The following is a 12,576-nucleotide window of genomic DNA, read 5'->3' as shown; positions in this document are numbered from 1 at the left end:
AACCACAATACACGAATGAAAAACAGGTAAAGAAAAAACATGCCCCAAACAAAAACAACAACAACAACAACAACAACAACAAAATCTACAAAAAAATACTTCCAACTGTTCATGGGGTCTGCCCTTAAGTGTAGATTGTATACACTTTGAGACTACATTAGAGAAAATGATTTTCCTTTGTGAGTGGTTGTCAATTGTAGAGAGGTTCTTGGTGAGGGATGATAGATCATTCCTAGTGGTCCCTCTCAATATTGAGGGCCTAGCTCAAGCATGTGCATGCTGCCCCAGGCTCTGAGAGTTAATATGGGTATCAGTACTGTTGTCTAAGGAAGATTGTATTTCATTAACACATTATATCACCCATCTCTTTTTTGTTTTATGTGTGCCTATAAATATGTACATATTTTGATTATGTGTAATATTTATGAGGGTACATGCATATGCATGATTGTATTTTGTACATATAAGTGTATTAATGTAATATGTGTGTATGTGTGATATATAGTGATGAGTGAAATCATTTACTTTTTTCTTTCTTTTCTTTTTACCTTTTTTATCTTTTTATTGGATAATTTTTTATTTACATTTCAAATGCTCTTCCCTTATGCAGTTTCACAGACATAAGCCCTCTATCCCATGCCCTTCCCCTTCTTCTATAATGTTGTTCCCTCCCCATCCACTCCTCCTTCCCCCTCCCCTGACGTTCCCCTACAAAGTGGATCCAATCTTGGCAAGACCAAGGACTTTTCCTTCCATTGGTGCCAACAAGACCATCTTCTGCTACGTATGCAGCTGGAGCCATACGTCATTCCATATACAGTCTTTGGGTAGTGGTTTAATCCCTAGGAGCTCTGGATGGTTGGCATTGTTGATTTTATGGGGTTGCAAGCCCCTTCAGCTCTTTCAATCCATTCTCTAACTCCTCCAATGGGGGTCCTGTTATAAGCTCAATGGATTTTTGCTAGCATTTGCCTCTATATTTGACATGCCCTGGCTGTGACTCTCAGCAAACATCTATACCCAGTTCCCGTCAGCATGCACTTCTTAGCTTCATCAATTTTATCTAGTTTGGGAGTTGTATATATATATATATATATATGGGCCACCTGTAGAGCAGGCTCTGAATGGGCATTCCTTCAATCTCTCTTCTAAACTTTGCTTCCATATCCCCTCGTATGGATATTTTTGTTCCCCCTTTTAAGAAGGTGTGAAGCATCCTCATTCTGGTCATCTTCTTGAGCTTCATCTGGTCTGTGAATTGCATCTTGGGTAGTTCGAGCTTTTGGGATCATATGCACTTATCAGTGAGTGTATACCATGTGTGTGTGTTTTGTGATTGGTTTACCTCACTCAGGATGTTATTTTCTAGTGCAATCCGTTTGTCTATGAATTTCATGAAACCATTGTTTTTGATTGCTGAGTAGTACTCCATTGTGTAGATGTTCCGCATTTTTTAATCCATTCGTCTGTTGAAGGGGATCTGGGTTCTTTCCGGCTACTGGCTATTATAAATAAGACTGCTATGAACATAATAGAGCATGTGTTTTTGCTGTATGTTGGAGGATCTTTCGGTATATGCTCAGGAGATGTATAGCTGGGTCCTCATGTAGTACAGTGTCCAATTTTCTGAGGAACCTCCAGACTGATTTCCAGAGTGGATGTACCAGTTTGCAATCCCACCAACAATGGAGGAGTGTTCCTCTTTCTGTACATACTTGCCAGCATTGATTGTCAACTGAGATTTTTATCTTAGCCATTCTGACTGGTGTGAGGTGGAATCTCAGGGTTGTTTTGATTTGCATTTACCTGATGACTAAGGATGTTGAGCATTTCTTTAAGTACTTCTCAGTCATTCACTATTCCTCAGCTGAGAATTTTTTGTTTAGATCTCTACCCCATTTTTTTAATTGGATGGAGATATGGCTCAATCATTAAAGGCGAGGCTCACAATCAAAAATACCCTCTCTCTTTATTGTAATCTTTCTGCATCCTTTTCAAAATAGAACCATAACCAATGGCAGAAAATGAAGACATTCCACTTAGAATTGAAAGTTCCAAAGCTGCCCATTCCTTCACATTTTCCAGTATTGTGTCTTTACATTATTTCTACCTATTTTTCCTTTAAAAGAAACCATCTGGCTTTTCTGTTTTCCTGATATATTTGGGTCTCCCTTATTTATGTAATTTCTACATTATTTTCAATGTGTTTTAGCATAGTCTCAAAAGCACAAGTTGTTTTATTTTTATTCTGAGAAGAACTGTGCTATTGAGTAAATTCAAGGCTCATTCGGCTTCCTTAGTTTCCTTGATATTAAAAAAAAATAGATTTAGAAGGAAGCTCAAAGGTCATTTTACTAGAGTTTGAGAGAAAACCAAAATTTAGCACATTTCAAATTAACAGATGCTGTAAAAACAAGGATGAAGAATAGGAGGAGGAGGAAGAGGAGAGGAAGGGAGGGAAGAAGAGGAGATAGGGCCTTGCATTTCCAATTAGGAGCAAAAAATTAGATTTATTCCCTAATGAATATCAACAAACAGCTCTAGGATGTCACATGAGGCCATTCACCAGAAAGAGTGAGAGATGTGAGTGTTAGAGAAAACATACTCAAAATTCTGGCCACTCACTCAATGAAAGAAAAAGGGACAGGAAAAGGAAAAAAGAAGACATACAAAACTGTGGACATATATAATAAAGGTTTCATAAGCAGCTTTATGGAGCTAGTGTAAGGAGGACACATACATAATTTCCTTGAAGTCCTAAAGATTGTTTCAATCTTTGTATTGTATCCCAGTGTCTACGCCTTTTTGAAGAATGATCTTCTGGCCAAGTGATTGACAGTACCCGGTTTGCAAATTCTTAATGGTGAAAATAAGAGTTCCTGGTATTCTAATATTTAGACAAGTTCAAAGTACAATGCTTTCACTTAGATTCAGAAACAGACATGAAGGAGGAGTCCATCCTTATTAAAATCCAAGCCTATTAATCTCTCTCTAGTGACATCACTGTAAAAACATACCAATAATATTCTCTAACAACAATTTAATTTAATTTATTATTGCTTTCATCTTAATAGGATATTATTCTACCCAGAATAAAATAAAGATTTTCCATAAATGCTAATGAAAATATCAATTGTTTTACATATCTGGTGAAGTTTCTATGCTAGTGTTCAAATGGATATGTACTATTATTCTATTCACTACTGAATCATGTTGCATTTAGTCTTGAAATTATTTATTTGCACACAAATGGCATCCTTGTGTAGTTCCTTGAAGTCTTTTGACAATGTGGCATCTTTAAATAGTGTCACATTAAATCTACTGATGTACGTCTTTTATAATAGGTTACAGCAATTGTGTGTACCACAATGTCAGAAGTAAAACATACATGGCCGTTATGATTCCACAACAATTAGGATTCATGTTACAATCACATTCCTGGACTCAGTCCACATCCTTGCTCCATTGAATTTCAAGAAGTTCAAGTAAGGTGTCAGACTCAATCAGTCATATCCCTTTGGTAATTTTACAGCACTGTCTGCTCTTTGACTCACTTGTGGAAGTCTGCATTTTGGTGCTCCTGCACAGGTGACATTTGTACTGATAAGGAAACTTTCTCATGCTGGGCTAATATTTTCAATATGTATTTTATCTCTACTAAGGTTAATTCTTTCCAAAGGGCATCATCATGCATGATCCTGAAGGCATATTAGCAATCAGTATGGATGTTGATTTGTTATACTTATAATATTCTCAAGCTTTGGTAAGTGAAATTAATTCAGCTTTCTCTGCAAATGTGTCAGTTGTGAGAGAATGAGTTATTTGTTTGTTTATTATTGTATATATGTATGTACAGAGTGTACTATATGAGACTGCTATGGGGCTTGCTAAAGAGTTTGCATGTTGGAGCCAGAGATTGATGTCAGAATATCATCTTTATTAATACCCCCCTTATTGTGAAACATCTTTTACTACACCAAGAGCTCACCATCTCAGTTATATCAGGTGTCTACTGAGACCCTGCATTTCATTTTTCTTCCTTTTTTTTTCTTTTTTTTTTTTTTCTCGGAGCTGGGGACCGAACCCAGGGTCTTGCGCTTGCTAGGCAAGCGCTCTACCACTGAGCTAAATTCCCGAAGTACCTGTCTAGTACTCTCCATTTTGTTCTGTAAATATTTAGAACTAATGAGATAAAAGCTCCAATATAAATTTTTACTAGAGTAAACTTTTCTATCTCTTGTATTAGATAAGAAGTGGCTGCAACTGTTACAAGGCAGGGTGGCCAGCCAATATTTGATTCACAGCGACAATTGTTTAGAGAAATTAGTAACATGTGGGGGAAATCTTAGAATATGAGAATTGGGCATTAGGAACACTAATACTAAAATTAACTTTTCCCGAAAGGCATTAAATGCCTAATGATACTCTTCAGTCTCACGTAAAGATTTATAATTAATTCTCTAGGACCATATGAGGGGGCTCCGCTATGAGTCCAAAAGTGGTAACCTTTGTCTTAGTTACTTTTCTATGGCTATGAAGAGAAATTATGCCATAAGTAACTTATAAAACAGAGCAAGTTTACATTGAGATTGTTGATCCATGTGAACTTGAGTTTGTGTGAAGTGGTAAATTTGGAACTATTTGCAATCTTCTACATGCAGATATCTAGTTAGTCTACCACCATTTATTGAAGACGCTCTCCCTGTTCCATTGTATGGTTCTGGTTTCTTTGTCTATAAACAAATGTCTGTACGTGGATGGTTTACTTCTTGGACCTCAATTCGATTCCATTGATTACCTGTTTGTTTCTATGCCAATTCCATGTGGTACTTATAATTGCTCTGTAGTATAGCTTTGCGTTAGGAATGGTGAGACCTCCAGATATTCTTTTACTGTTCAGGATTATTTTGAGTATCCTGGGTTCTTTGTTTGTTTGTTTGTTTGTTTGTTTGTTTGTTTTTCCCTCTGAAGTTAAGAATTGATCTTTCAAGATCTGTGAACAATTATGTTGAAAATTCGATAGGGATTTTATTAAATCTGTAGATTGCTTTTCGTAAGATGGATATTTTCACTATGTTAATCCTACCTATCTCTGAGCAAGGGAGATCTTTCCATTCTATGTGGTAGAATTTTTGGGGTCACTCATGTATACGATCATATCATCTTCAAATTATGATACTTTGACTAATTCCTTTCCAATTTGTATCCCCATGATCTCCATTAAATGCCTTATTGCTCTAGTCAGAACCTCAAGTACTATATTGAGGAGATTGGCGAGATTGGACAGTCTTGTTTTGTCCCTCATTTTAGTAGAAATTCATTAACTTTCACTCTATTTAATTTAATGTTGGCTATCAGCTTGCTGTGTATTGGTTTTACTGCGCTTAGGTACATTCTTTCTATTCCTGCTCTCTTCAAGAACTTTACCATGAAGAGGTGTTAGATTGTAAAATGCTTGTTAGCATTAGTGAGATAATCATAGTTTGTTTTATTTTTTTTATTTTCAGTTTGTTTAAATGGTAGATTACATTGATGGACTTTCATATATTGAACCACCCCTGCATCCCTGGGATGAAGCCTATTTTATCATGGTTTATTGATGTCTTTGATGTGTTCTTGGATCCACTTTTTAAGTATTTTATTGATTACTTTGCACCAGTGTTCATGAGAGAAAATGGTCTGAAATTCTCTTTCTTTGCCTGATGTGATCTGATAACATGCATGGAGTTATTTGGATTTCATTATTTCTCTGTTTAGTTCCTGTCTCTGTGATCTGTCCATTGGTGAGAGTAGGATGGTGAGGTCTCCCACTATTAATGTATGGGGTTTAATATATGATTTCAGCTTTAGTAATGTTTCTTTTATGAATGAGAATACTCTTGCCTTTAAGGAATAGCTATTTAAAATTGAGATACCCTCTTGGTAGAATTGTCCTTTGATGAGTATGAAGTTTCCTTTCTTGTCTCTTTTGATTACTTTCTTTGGAAGTCTATTTTATTAGGTATTAGAATGGCTACTCTAGCCTGTTTCTTGTGTCCATTGTTTGAAAAACTTTTCCCAGCCCTGTATACTGAGATAATGACTGCGTTTGTTGCTGAGATCAGTTTCTAGTATCTTTTTACTGGGAACTTGAATTCATTAATGGTGAGAGATATTAATAATCAATGATTGTTACTTGTTATTTTGATATTGGTAGTGGTTGAGTGTGCATATGTGTGTGTGTGTGTGTTTCTCTTTTATTTGTTATACTGGTATGAAATTGTGTATTTCTTATGTTTTCTTGAGTATAGGTAGCCTCACTTCTTGGAGTTTTCCTTCAAGTATCTTCTGTAGGGCTTCGTAAGTGGAAAAGTATTATTTGAATTTGATTTTGTCATGGCTGGGTATAGTAGTCTGGGCTGAAATCTGTGATCTCTTGGGATCTAGAAGACATGTCTTGCTTTTAGAGTCTCAGATGAGAAATTGGGTGTAATTCAGATAGGTCTGTCTTTATACATACTAGGCCTTTTTCCCTTGATGCTTTAAAAAATATCTTTAACCTTTTTGTATATTACAGTCATTATCTCCCTCCTGGTCTATCGTCTGCCCTCCCATGTTCCTCATCTCATTCCTCCTCCCACATCTCTAAGAGGATGTCCTCGCCCCCTGCCTACCCAGGCTTCCCCACTTCCTGAGGCCTCAAGTCTCTCAAGAGTTAGTCCAAGAGTTAGTCCCATCTTCTCTTACTGAGGCCCTATCAGGGAGTCCTTTGCTGTACATGTGTCAGGGGCCTTTCATCAGCTAGTGTTTGCTAGCTCTATGGTAACTCAGTGCCTGAGAAATCTCAGGCTCCGGCTCCTCCTCAGCTTCTTCCAGCATTTCCCTAATATGTCCCTGGTTTCTCTCCATTGGTTGGTGTGTATCAGATTCAGACTCTTCCAGCTGTTTCTTGTGCATCTCAGAGGGCAGTCATGCTAGACACCTGTTTGTAAGCACACCACAGCATCAGTAAGTGTCAGGCCTCGAAGCCTCCCTGTGAGATGGTTCCCAATATGGGATGGTCACTGGACCTCCGTCCACTCACGCTCTTCTCCATTTTTGTCCCTGCATTTCTTTTAGACATGAACAATTCTATGTCAGAGTTTTTGACTGGGGAATGGAAACCTCATCCCTCCACTTGATGTCCTGTTTTTCTACTGGACGTGGACTCTACAAGTTCTATTTTTCCACTGTTGGACATTTCATCTAACGTCCCTCCCTTTGAGTTGTGAGTGTCTTTCAACTCCCAGGTCTCTGATAGATCCTAGAGGGTCGCCCATCTGCCACCTCCTGAGGGTGCCTGTTTCTATTCTTTCTGCTGACCCTCCGAGCTTTACTCCTGTCTCCCTGACCCCCATAAGCATTTTAGATTTTCCATTTTCTTTGACTGACATATTGTTTTTTTCTCTCCTATTCCCTACCTCTGAGATGTGCCCTTCTGTACTCTTAGTGATGCGTAGGTCAGTAGTTCCTGTTATTTTTCATAGGTTTTCTATCTCCAGAATTTCCTCGGTTTGTGTTTTCTTTATTGATTTCATTTCTCTTTTCAAGTCTTTGACAGTATTATTTATATTTTTCACCTATTTGATTTTATTTGGTTGTGTTTCTATACTTTTTCCTTTTTTAATGGATTTTTTTATTTACATTTCAAAGGTTATTCCTTTCCCGGTTTGCTGTCCATAAACCTCCTATACCATCGCCCTACCACCCATCCTCCCACCTCTTCCTGCCTCCCATCCTGACAAGCTCCTACACTGGTGGGTCCAGCCTTGGCAGGACAAAGGGCTTCTCCTCCCATTGGTGCCCAACAAAGCCATCCTATGCTACATATGAGCTGGAGCCATGGGTTTGTCCATTTGTACTCTTTGTATGGTGGTTTAGTCCCAGGAAGCTCTGGTTGGTTGGTATTGTTGTTCTTATGGGGTTGCAATCCCCTTCAGCTCCTTCAATCCTTTCTCTAACTCTTCCAGTGGGGACCCCTTTCTCAGTTCAATGGTTGGCTGTGAGTCTCTGCCTCTGTATTTGTCATGTTTTGGCAGATCCTCTCAGGAGACAGCTATATCAGGTTCCTGTCAGCATGTACTTCTTGGCATCAGCAATATTGTCACTGTTTGTTGGCTGTAGAAGGGCTGGATCCCCAGGTGGGGCAGTCTCTGGATTGCCATTGCTTTAGTCTCTGCTTCAAACTTTGCCTCTGTATTTCCTTCAATGAATATTTTTGTTTCCTCTTCTAAGACGGGTTAAAGCATCTGCACTTTGGTCATCCTTCTTGAACTTCATTTAGTCTGTGGATTGTATCTTGTGTACTCTGAGCTTTTGGGCTAATATCTACTTATCACAGAGTACATGTGTGTGTGTGTGTGTGTGTGTGTGTGTGTGTGTGTGTGTGTGTGTGATTGGATTACTTCACTCAGTGTGGTATTTTTGAGTTCCATCCATTTGCCTAAGAATTTCATAAAGTCATTTTTTTTTATAGCTGAGTAGTACTCAATTGTGTAAATGTACCACATTTTCTGTATCTATTCCTCTGTTGAGGGACATCTAGGTTCTTTCCTGCTTCTGCTATTATAAGTAAGGCTGATAAGAACACAGTGGATCATGTGTTCATATTATATGTTGGAACATGGTTTGGGTATATGCCCAGGAGTGGTATAGCTGGGTTTCTGGTAGTACGATGTCCAATTTTCTGAGGAACCTCTAGACTAATTTCCAGAGTTATTATACCAGTTTGCAATTCCACCAACAATGGAGGAATGTTCCTCTTTCTCCACCTCCTTGCCTGCATACGTTGGTACCTGAGTTTTTGATTTTAGCCACTTTGTCTGGTGTGGAGTGGAATCTCAGGGTTCTTTTGATCTGCATTTCCCTGATAACTAAGGATGTTGAACATTTCTTTAGGTGCTTCTCAGCCATTTGATAGTCTTCAGTTGAGAATTCTTTGTTTAGCCCTGTACCTTAATTTTTAATAGCTTTATTTGATTCTCTGATTCTCTGAAGTCTACCTTTTAGAGTTCTTTGTATATATTAGATATTAGCTCTCTATGGGTTGTATGAAGAGTAAAGATCTTTTCCAAATCTGTTTGTTGCTCTTTTGCTTCCACCCTTAATCTCTCTAACTGTTTTAATGTATTTTACTCTATTTCCTTAAGTGTTTTATCCATTTCTTCTCTAAAGGCTTCTATCATCCTTATAAGATAGGTTTAAGATCTCTGTGTGCTTTAATTTCTTTAGGAAATCCAAAGCTTGTTATAGCAGGACAGCTGAGCTCTAGTGGGTCTATATTGCTCTGGTTTTTGTTGATTGTGTTCTTATGTGATCTTTTAGGCATATGGTTTTAACTAGTATTTGGTGGATAATCCTGATGGCAGCAGGGCTTCTCAGCATGGTGGGTTATATCATGGAGCAGACAATGGAGATCAGGTTACCCTACTTGTCTATGCCTTAAGGAGACCCTACTTTACAGACTTGTCCAGGGCATGCCCTACTCTGAAGATTGGGTCTCAGTCAGACCCAGCTGGGGTGGTGACTAGTCCAACTAGAATGGGTGGTTGGCCACTTCCCAAACTGGGTAGCTTTAGAGCCCCTGAAGATTTCCATGGGGAAGCAGGGCATTCTTGGGGTCCTATGAGGCTCCTCTAGACTAAGGAACCGGCCAGATGTCGACAATTATGCTCCATGGATCTATCATGGGCTTCTCACCTCTTCTGGATGTCCCAAGCAGGTCTGAATCCATATTTTCTCATCAACTACATTACTAATGTTGTTTGATACTGATTTATTTAAAGTCCTTCAGATTTTAAATGTGCTTCTATTTCCTATCTACTAAGAATTTAATTCAGATTTCACTCATAGTTTGAATTTATTCTATAACTGAAATTCATAACACTCATGTCATTTAAACATAATTGGAATTCATATTCTGTGAGTTTCATCTAAGATAAAATACTTGAATTCTTTCATTGACAAAACTTAAACCCCTTTATCTCTTTTGTATATGTGCTAGATTGTTTAGGTCTGTGGAAAGATACCCATTTATCTTTCTAGTAATACATTATCTGGAAAGCCAAAATTTCACAACAGACACTGAGAAATATTTTCCTTTTGTGGAGTCTACATGATCAAGATGTATACTTTATTGCTACTCATCCAGCTTCTTCTCACTGGCATGTATTGTCATGTTAGGATGACAAAAGGCTTGGAGAAGGTTTGGTGTTATAGCTCTTTCTCACATAAATTTTCATACCATCTGTTAATGCTAAGCACCATCATGTACCATTTAACAGCTCTCTGAGCACTTTTAGGTACTGGAGTCCAAACTTATTTTCTTTTGAGGTTTCTCATTGCTAGTTTAAGATATATAACTAAAAACATTGTCATTGACCTTTCCCCTAGTATGCATTGTTTTGTGGTATCTTGTTTTAATTATATTTGTTTGTTTGACTGCTGGATTTATTCCCTATAGTGCTGAGAGGGACAGAGAACAGACCCATGTGCGTGAAAGGTAAGCTTTCTCTTATTAAGCTGGATGCCTGGTACTTCCCATCTATATCCAACTTGCAATATTTTCCCTGTTTTGAAAAACAAACAGTTATCTTTGTGGGGTTCAGAGAAACACAGACACATGGATATTTCTAGTTTGCTAGTGTTTATTAGACCTGCATCTTTTATCAATAATATTATGAAAAATCAAACTGCACATGTCTTTGGTATTTTTAAAATTGGTTGTGCTCAGTGACTTTATTTTATGAATTTTGTCTTCTTTAGAGTTAATGAATGGAAACTAACAACAGTGAACATCTTGTACAGAACTGTTTCTCTGATGGTGCTCACTATTTGAAGAAAAAACAAAATGAGAGTTTGAGACATTTCTTCTAAGGCATCATTTCCCTTCCATATTATACTATTAAGGTCTTAAGTCTGGCTGTTTTTCTAACACTTGAGAAATCCTAATGTTGTGGTCTTATTCAGTGTAGATTAGACAGCATTTTCTAACACTAAGAGGTAAATTACTGTGGGAAGTGATGACTGAGGGAATAAATGTCCAGAGGAAACAACTATTTGTTGTAAGATCAAATAGTGTCTCAAATGTAGTGATAAGAAATATCGGGAAAATCCTTCAAAAATCATTTGACTCCATTCTAAGAAAATAGAAAAAATTAATTGATCCAGAAAACAATTCAACCAGATTTTATTAACTAAATATAAAAGATGATGGTTCAACTAAGTAAATTAACACTGCTGTTATTTTTTTTTCTTTTATTGGAATGGAGGAACCTAAATTTAGTAATTGATGTATTGCATATAATTGCATGTATTTTGAGATTAGCAATCTTATTCAGATATGTTCTGACATTAAAGAAATAGCGAGATTTCTCTAGAAGCTAGAAGATTAGAATGTCCTGGATGTGATTATCTGACAGAAATAGTCAGAATAACACACAATGCTTTCTAATCCTTCAGGAAATGATAGCAGTAAGTAGACTTATCTAGTCATCTAGATCTCCCATTGGAAGCAGACAGGTATGGGTATGTATCAGAACCCAGCTGTACCAAAAAGCTTAGCTGAGATTAGCAGCAACTTTGAGCAATCACTTTCCCTTACATAATGTCCTGCCATTTAATGGAGTAAAGTCCAAAAACTGAAGAGGTTGAAACAGAGTTCAGGGCTTAGCTGTCACTAGTAGTAACCACAAACAGCAGCCTCTGTCTCCATTTATTACCCCTCTTAAACACAAGCACCTTCAACCTTGAGTCTCAAAGTAGACTTATCCCAAGCACCATCTGGGAAGAAACAGGAAACATACATGGTAGCCTGAGAGCCACAAGTCTTAAATAAAACACCACAAAGCTGGGGCAGATCACTTTTCAGGACTTTTATGAAGGTCAGGAAGAAAAGTCAGGAAGTGTTCCTCACATGCTTTCTATCACACAAGATATCGATGGTTTTACTTTATTTTTAATTTAATTTTACTTATTAATTATGGCTACTATATGTTAATCATATGTTCTCCTCATGGTGTGATATTTCATAACTCAAGGATCACTTTTTTAACAGATGTTCTTACCCAAAGTTAATAAAATAGAATATATCCTTAAAAACATTTAAGTGATTATTTTATTAAAATGTGGAGTACCTCCACAGTGAATAAAAAGATCAATGCAATTATTTTACTTTATTTTCATAATATTTCAATTTAATTTATTTTAATTTTGCAAATCTTTACTTTTGTATAAGTGTCTTGTGAAGACCATGCTTTAGTTTATACATAGCTGACATATAGGTTGTACTTATTTTATCTGCTTCTCTATCAATTTTATAATATCTGCTATTATTTTACACAACATAATGCTTTACCTCAATATTTCACAACTTTTACTTTGTCTCAAACCATTTCTTTTATTTATTACTTAAATTTTCAAATCTTTCATAATTCTTCAAGTCTAAGGAATATAATGATACCAAAAATGCTTCCTGGCTATATATGTGCTTACCTCAAATTTTCCTCAGTTTCTCTAATTCTAACCCATGTTCTCACCATTTTTCAAACTGTTCTGCTT

This window comes from Rattus norvegicus, chromosome 2 (genome assembly GCF_036323735.1).
Source record: "Rattus norvegicus strain BN/NHsdMcwi chromosome 2, GRCr8, whole genome shotgun sequence".
Classification (NCBI taxonomy): Eukaryota; Metazoa; Chordata; class Mammalia; order Rodentia; family Muridae; genus Rattus; species Rattus norvegicus.
This window is presented reverse-complemented; position numbering follows the sequence as displayed.